We start from the raw sequence: 8,189 nt of genomic DNA on the forward strand, positions 1-8,189 counted from the left end.
TAATCTCCTCACTTCAGCCTAAGATACAGCTCATCCTGGTCTGTGTATTTTCCTACTCTCTATCCCGCAAAAACTTCCAATTCTTTGTCGGCTTCTGTATGAATTCACTCGAGGATCACACGGTCACTCTCCTTGAATCCAGGAACTCCTTCTTCAAACTGAAGACCGAAAGAAAGTCAGTGTTTAACATATTCTCCAGCTCCGTGTGCAGGCTGCCCCCTTGGTCCCTAATACTGCCCATTCTCTCCCGCGTTATCCTCTTCCAATTAATAACCCGTAAGAATGTATTTGAATTCTTGCTAATCTCTACCCTCGAATGTTTTAACTCCCCGCCGCCACTTCTGCTCTTCTACTGACTTTTTAAGTTTAGCCCTACACTTTCTATATTCTTTTCGGACCTCCGTTGACCTGCTTTCTTTGTAACTGCTTTCAGCTTCTTTTTCCTTATTAATTCTGTTCGGAATTTGTGTCGACACCCAAGGTTCTCTGGGCTTGTATTCCTAAAATTCATCTTTGGTGTAACATGCTGGGCCGAGACTGTCATCAATTACATTTTGCTCAAGTGACCCCCTAACTCGCGCCCCACGCTGTTCTGCTACAGTTGCACCCAGAAGCATCTGCACTTTGGCCAGATCCTGTCATATTTTTTCATAAAATCGATCTCCCAAATGCAAAAAGCTTTTATTTTTCAAACATTATTGGGTCTTTTCCTTAGCAAACTCAAGACATAGGAGTCACGGTCACTGGTCCTTTCATGCTCAACCCAAACCTACCTGCAACATCTGACTGGCTTCGTTCCCCACGGTGAGGCCCAGCACAGTCCCGCCCATTGTTGTATCTGCTACACGTTGACATAACAAGCTTCCAGGAATAAATTTCAAGGCATCTGTCCCATCTTAAAAATGTTATCACTGCCCGAATGAATGTTTGGAATCGAAATGCCTGAATATAATGATCCTATTGTTGTATTAGCACACCTCAGTAAATTGGTTCTATATCAGCTCCTGTACTTTCTTTTGTTTGGGAGTTTATAATATATCCCCAGCGGTGTGTCTTCATGGTTTTGATCCTGAGCTCTAACCATCAAGCCTCATTAGATCATTCTTACTGCAGTAACTAACTCCACAATTAGTAATGCAACCCCACTTCCTCTTTTACCACCTCTCCTATCGTGCCTCTCGATCTTGTACCATAGGATATTGAGTTGTCAGCTCTGACCTCCCTCAAACACATCTCTGTGATGGCAAAAATGTCACACTTCCCCATTTCACCTCATTCCGTTATCACATCTGTTTATCCGATAATATTCCCAGCATTAAGGTAAACGACATCCAGCCTGAAATATAACACCTGGAATACTCTATAACGCGGAGTTCTTTAGTCATTCATTGTATGTTCTCAAGCTGCCCAATTCATGAAGCAAAACTGTAACTCTGGAAATGACTGAATATTTGTTGAATTGTAATTTCTCTTTCAATAACTGTATTCATCAAATGCAACTTTCCAGAACTAAACAGTCAGCTTCACATGCAATGGGTTTCTACTGATTAATTCCCTGTTCAGTGTGCAGAGGGGAGAGCTCTTAGTAATGGAGAAAGTGAGAACTGCAGGTACTGGGGATCAGAGTCGAAATGTGTGGTGCTGGCAAAGCACAGCCAGTGGGGCAGCATCTGAGGAACAGGAGAGTCAAAGCTTCTGCAGTTCTCACTTTCTCCATTACTTAGTTCTGGAAAGTTGCATTTGATTAATACAAAGGAGGATAAGAGATGACTTGATAGAGGTGTATAAGATAACGAGAGGCAAATATAGAGTGGATAGCCAGATACTTTTTCCCATGGTGCAAAGATCTATCATGAGGGAGAAAAACCTGAAGGTAAGTGGAGGAAGGTTGAATGGAGATGTCAGAGGTAGGTTCCTTTCACAGAGAATGGTGGATGGTTGGAATGTACTGCTGGCAACTGTAGTAGAGTCAGCTGCATTGGGGATATATTTAGAGACTATTGGATAGGCAATTGAATGATAGCATAATGAAGGGTATGTTGGTTAGTCTGATGTTAGAGTAGGATAAAGAGTCGGCAGGACGTCAAGGCCAAAGAGTCTGCACTGTACTGTTTTATGTTTCACTCAGAATGTGGATTCTTTTCAATTGTTGAATGTGTGAGGGAGTGATGTGTGTGAGATCAGGACGCTATGTAGGGGCGTTAGGCCAAGACGTCCAGTTCTGGGGTGCATTCTTACAGTCACCTGAGTACCAGTACAATATGTGTGTGATGACCTTCACCAGACATATTCCGTCAAGTTCTGTTATTAAGGTGATTCTGGACTTGTCATTTGCTGCTGTGTTCTTCAGATAGATTTTGTTGGTTGACCCATGTATTAATTTTTGTCCATCAACAGAGATGTACAATTTTATTTGTACAGTTGTGAATGTGAAGGTGACATTTATTGGACACGGTTTTGGAGCTTTCTTTGCGAGACACAATGTGCTGCACAATACTGTCAACTTGTTTACGTCTTTACCCAGTGTCTGGTCCAGATAGCAGATGCTTGGAGTCTGGGAGGCAGGCCAGATATCATCACCATAATTAACTAGTGCGATGTGATTCTGACACTCCATGTCCATTCATCTGCCCCCAGTCAAGGCTCAGACCGAAGATGGAGTTGAAATAATTTGTTGTGAAATAATGCTTGAATGACTGCCGTGACCCAGGTGGAAGCTCTCTGGATTCATTTAAGAGCAGACAAATGTCTTACCCAGTATCACAGGCAGCTGTGACTGAATTCAAATCTTTTAAAGTCTTTTTTCAATGTAAGTTATGATTGCAATCTGATCTGAAAAAATCATATTTGCTATGTTCGTGAATTGTGATTCACAAAAGTGTGAAATATCATTATTCAACCAAACAATAATTGCATCACCTCTGAAAACAATTAGGTTGATGTTATATTTATGGAACTAAAATATACTTTCCTGCCAACATTTTATGATACAAAAATAAAGATTGTATGTTTTATTTAATACCGAACAAAGAACATGTTATCTGACGATAGTGCTGATCACAATTACATGCTTTTGCAAACGTGAACATCAAGTAACCACAAAAATACATCATCCTCTCTCGAGTATTCTCACATACGGATGAGGAAGGACACCACTTCAACTGGGAAAACACATCTATGCTCGGACAATCCAAATAGAGGCACGCACGAGAATTCCTAGAAGCATGGCATTTCAACCTGAACTCTATCAACAAAAACACCGGGTTAGACCTCAACAATCACGCCTGAGAAAAGGAGCAGGATGTGACTTCACCACAGGAAATGACATCACCACAGGAAATGACATCACCAACCTAAAGAAACTCAAACATATAAATAGAAAGCAGGAATTTTCAGCGTTGATTCCCCTGAGGCCCACTGAAGATGAAGATGTTAAAACATCTCGAAATGAACCGCCCAGCTCAACGAAGAAGCCTACATCCAAAACTTCAACCTGAGCTACAAATCTTCTCAAAACTCGCTACAATTACATACTCATTGTCAGTATTCAAATGAACACGTCGTTGCTCCAACATTTGGAAAGTCGTTGGCTTCTGAATGATTGCATTTTTCGAGTGAGAAAACGATTGAACAGTCATATAGAAATTGCGTTTTTACATATTTATACACAATCGATCAGTTTAATTTCTCACTAAATGTGCGAGCTTCAGTTCTTTACCAACAATTGAAAAATGACAATAATTCAATATGAACAGAGAATATTAGATTAAATAAATGATTTGTGTTATTAAATTGAAGTGAACAACAATTTGAATCCTTGAAATTTTCAGAATGAATGGTATTTAAAGTGAAATGTGAAAAAGAATGAACAACATACATCCGTGTGAGGGAACAGTCAGACATTTTCAAAAGAGTTTTGTGGCAAAGCAAAGGAAATATTTGTTTTATTTGTTAGGATACAAAATTTCAAAATATTCGTGTGCTGAGTACTAATTAGACTTCATCATCAAGCTGAACTTGCAATACTTGCATTATAAATCGTTATGCTGCAGCAAAATGATCAGATATTTGCCAACATTTACAGATGGAAATAATCTGATACTGGCTTTGACTTGCATCTGTACATGATAGAGTACAGGACTTTAATGTACACAAGGAGGCTATTTGGCCACTGTGTATGCATCAGCTTGTGAAGTGTCTCCCAAATCCTCCCATTTGCCACCTCTATCACTGTTGCCCTTTAATTTGCGAACTTTCAAATATATATCCAGTTCCCTCTTGAGTCTTCATTCACAAATCTCCCAGGTAGGGCATTCCAAATCCTAAAAACTCTCTCGATAAAGAGCTTGTGCCTTATCTCACTCCAAGGTCTTGTGCCGACGATCTTGAAACTTGGATGCTGTAATGCCAGCGAAGAGAAACGAAGTATTCTTATTTTACCCTGTTTTTTTTCATAATTTTGATTACTGCAATAAGTTCACATCTTCGTCTGTTCTGATCAATCAGGAGTAATTTCATTACTCTAATTTCTCGCATCCTACCTTTAACTAATTTCTGCATTCCACTTATCATTCTGATTATTTATAAGGGTCCAGGTATTCTTCTTCAAATTAATGAAGGGTGTGTGTGAGAGAGAGAGAGAGAAAAGAAAAAACAATTCTCTGTAATGTCTGAATTACACCCAGTGCCTCGTATAAAAGAGGTAAGGATTAGGTAACGATTAACGTATGGTAAAAGAGCTAGTTCAGCGGCGAGGGTTTCAGATTTCTGGATCATTGGGCCCTCTTCCAGGACAGGTGGGGGCTTTAAGAAATGGAGATATTGCATCTTAACTGGATGAGCACCAACGTCCTAGTGGGGAGGTTTTCTCGTTCAAATTGGGTGGATTTAAACTAATAAACCAGGAGGCTGGGAAAAAAAGCAGCAGGTCAGGAACGGAGTAGAATGGAGAGGTGACTAGGACATCAGGCACGGCCAGTCTCATGACCATGCTGCGAGAAGGAATCAAATCAGTCCAAAATGTGAGTTGGAGATTGGAATAAATGATAGAGATGTATGTCAGCCTTTAACAAATGAAGATGGAATGTGTGGGGTTCGTGAAGGAGTGAGGTGTTTGAGATCAGGAAGCTCGTACTCAAGAAACAATTAACGGGGAAAAATAAATCGAAAAAAACTTATTTAAAATCCTTAGGCCTAAAAGCACACAGTATTTGGAATACAATTGATGAGCTGACAGTAGATACTGAGATAAATGTGTATGACCTGGTAAGGATGATTGAAACATCGTCACAGGAAGATCAGGACTGGACAGTGAACTGTCCATGGGTACTCGGTATTCCGAAAGGATAGACATGAAGGTAAAGGAGTTGGAATTGGTGTATTGGTTAAGGATGATATCAAGGCTATATTAAGAAATGATATTGGCACGAGGGAACAAAATTAAAATCAGTCCAGGTGCAAATAAAAAGCAACGGAAGAAACCTCTTTGGAAGAGTAATTTTCAGTCACCGTCTCCCCAAAGTACTTCTGAGGTTGGAAATAATGAGGGTTCGTGACAAGTTAACAACGGTGGGATAAACGTGCATATTGAATCAATTAATCAACTTGGTAAAGGGTAGGCTCCGAGTACAAATCGTGGAGTATATGAAGGATTGTATCTAAGAACACATGTCATGGAGCCAACCAGAGAGCAGGGCACTTTAGATTTGATATAAGCAAGGAATGAAAAACGATCTTGCAGGAAAGAATCCTCTTGGAAAGAATGACCACAACATACTGTAGTTTCAAACTTAGATTGAAAGAGTGAGAACAGAGTCACATACGAGAGCCTTAGTGTTGGGTAATAATACTTACAGTGGCTTAAGGAAGGTGCTGGTGGGGGGTCGGGGAACAGTCAAAGGCCGGACAGATGAAGAAATTTGGCAAATACTTAAGGGGATACTAAATACGTCTCAATTAAAGTATATTTGTGAGAGAAGAGGAATTGCATGACAGAGAAAATTTAACCATGTCTAGATAAGGAATTCAATGACAGCATGAGTGCAAAAACGAGGGCAAATCATACTGCACAAGTTAGTCATGCTCCGGGGATTGGGTAAGGCGATGGCCTAGTGCAATACAGCTAAACTGCTCATCGAGAGACCCAGATAATGTTCTGGGGAGCTGGATTCGCATCCTGCCATGGCAGATGGTGAAATTTGAATTCAAATTTGGGATTAACAAACCGATGGTGAACATGAATAGATTGTCAGGAGAAGCTCACCTGTTTCACTAATGTCCTATGAGGAAGGAAACTGCCATCCTTACCTGGTCTTGCCGATATGTGACTCCAGACCCACATCAATGTAGATAACTCCTAACTGCCCTCTGGGAAATCAAGGATGGGCAATAAATGCCGGCCTATGCAGCAATGCCCTCTTCCTGTGAATTAATGAAAACAAACAAAAAAAAATAAGCAAAGGGTTAACAAACAACATTAAAAGAGGCTATGACAGGAAATGAACGGAAGCATAAATACTGATACGAGTAGCCTTCACTAGTACATAAAAAAGAATCGCAGAGTGAAATAAGTGATGGCTCTTTGCAGGATGAAACTGACAAGATAACGATGAAAAACTCAAAAATGGCAAAGGCACAAAAGCAATGTTTTCTGAAATCACAGACTACACTAAAAACTGTAGTTACTACAGAGGAACTTGTTGGAATTAATGCTGTTTGTCATTTTAATAAATTACCGAGATGAGGGCATAAAATGATGTGTTAGAAAATTTAATGATGATACTACGGTTGGTGAAGTGTGGAAAGTGCTGAAGGATGTTTCAGGTTATACAGGGGCATAGATAAGCTACAGAGCTGGGCTGAGAGGTGGCAACTTCAGTTTTATGTGCAAGAGTGTGAGCTGATTCATTTTGGAAGTAGCAAAATGAATATAGAGTACGGGGCCAATGGTAAGATTCTTGGCTGTGTCCATGAGCAGAGAGATCTCGGTGTCAATGTACGTAGATCACTGAATGTTGCCAATCTGTTTAATAGGCTTGTAAAGAAGGCGTAGAGTATGTTAACTTTTATTGGAAGAGGGATAGAATTTTGGAGCCACATGATCATACTGCAGGTGCACAAAACTCCGATGTGGCCGCACATGGAGTACTGTACATTTCTGCTTGCCATATTACAGTAAGGACGTAGAACGTTTGGAAAGGGTTCAAAAGAGATTTACAAGGATGTTGCCTGATTTTGAGAGAAGGTCTTATAAGGAAAGTCTGAGGTAGTTGTCGCTGTTTTCATTCGAGAGAAGAAGGATGAAAGCTGTCTGAATTGATCTATATAAGATAATCAGAGAGTTAGATAGGGTGGACAGTGTTATGAATTTTTAAGTGTACTATACCTTCAAGAGAGTTGAAAGGCTGGCCAGAGTACTGGAAAAATTAAAAATGTAATATTTGGTCAAACAGCTAGCAGTATCTGAGTTGCTGTGAGACAAATTCAAATTCAAATTCAGCCAATCAGGTTAAATAATATGCCAAGATGCCAAATGCTAATCAAGTTTGTATTTAGTGTTTTGACAATATTAGAACCAATGAAACAATCCAATCTTTTGGGGGATAAATATCAAACATTTTGAACAGTTGGCCAGAGCGGCAAAGAGCAGCAAACCGCCAACAAGTCCAGCCTGGCAGCAGAAAGATCTGCTCTCTGACAGGGACCCTTATCAACGAAAGAACTGGGAAGTAGAATCCCCAAGAATAAGGAAAGAAGACAGGAATATGGAGAAGAATCGACAGCTGCCTGGTTTTGAAATAAGAGTTTTTTAAAAATCTTCATCAGGATTCTTTGATTGGACTTCTATTATAGAGGTGGAGGTATCAGTGTGCATATCAGTCTATTCGTGCGTAAAAACGGCGAACTTGCAAAATTTTGGGCAATACCATGATGACCTTTGACAAGGTAAGGGGCTTTTCGGTGATTAAACGGAAGAACAAATGTCTGTGGGTAAGCAGTTTACAGGTGCCCAAATTGACAGAATGGATTAAACCCGTTCAGTTAGCAGGCCCAAGCAGCATTTTTATCCAGGCAACAGTTCAAATGGTGCCAATTAACTCAAAACGGCACTTGGAGATTAAGGATCCATTTTAGCGTTAACAATATGAAACCAATCATATACTAAGAATTTCTTGTGTCAAGGAGATATA

The sequence above is a fragment of the Chiloscyllium punctatum genome, chromosome 6 (assembly GCF_047496795.1).
Source record: "Chiloscyllium punctatum isolate Juve2018m chromosome 6, sChiPun1.3, whole genome shotgun sequence".
Taxonomy (NCBI): Eukaryota; Metazoa; Chordata; class Chondrichthyes; order Orectolobiformes; family Hemiscylliidae; genus Chiloscyllium; species Chiloscyllium punctatum.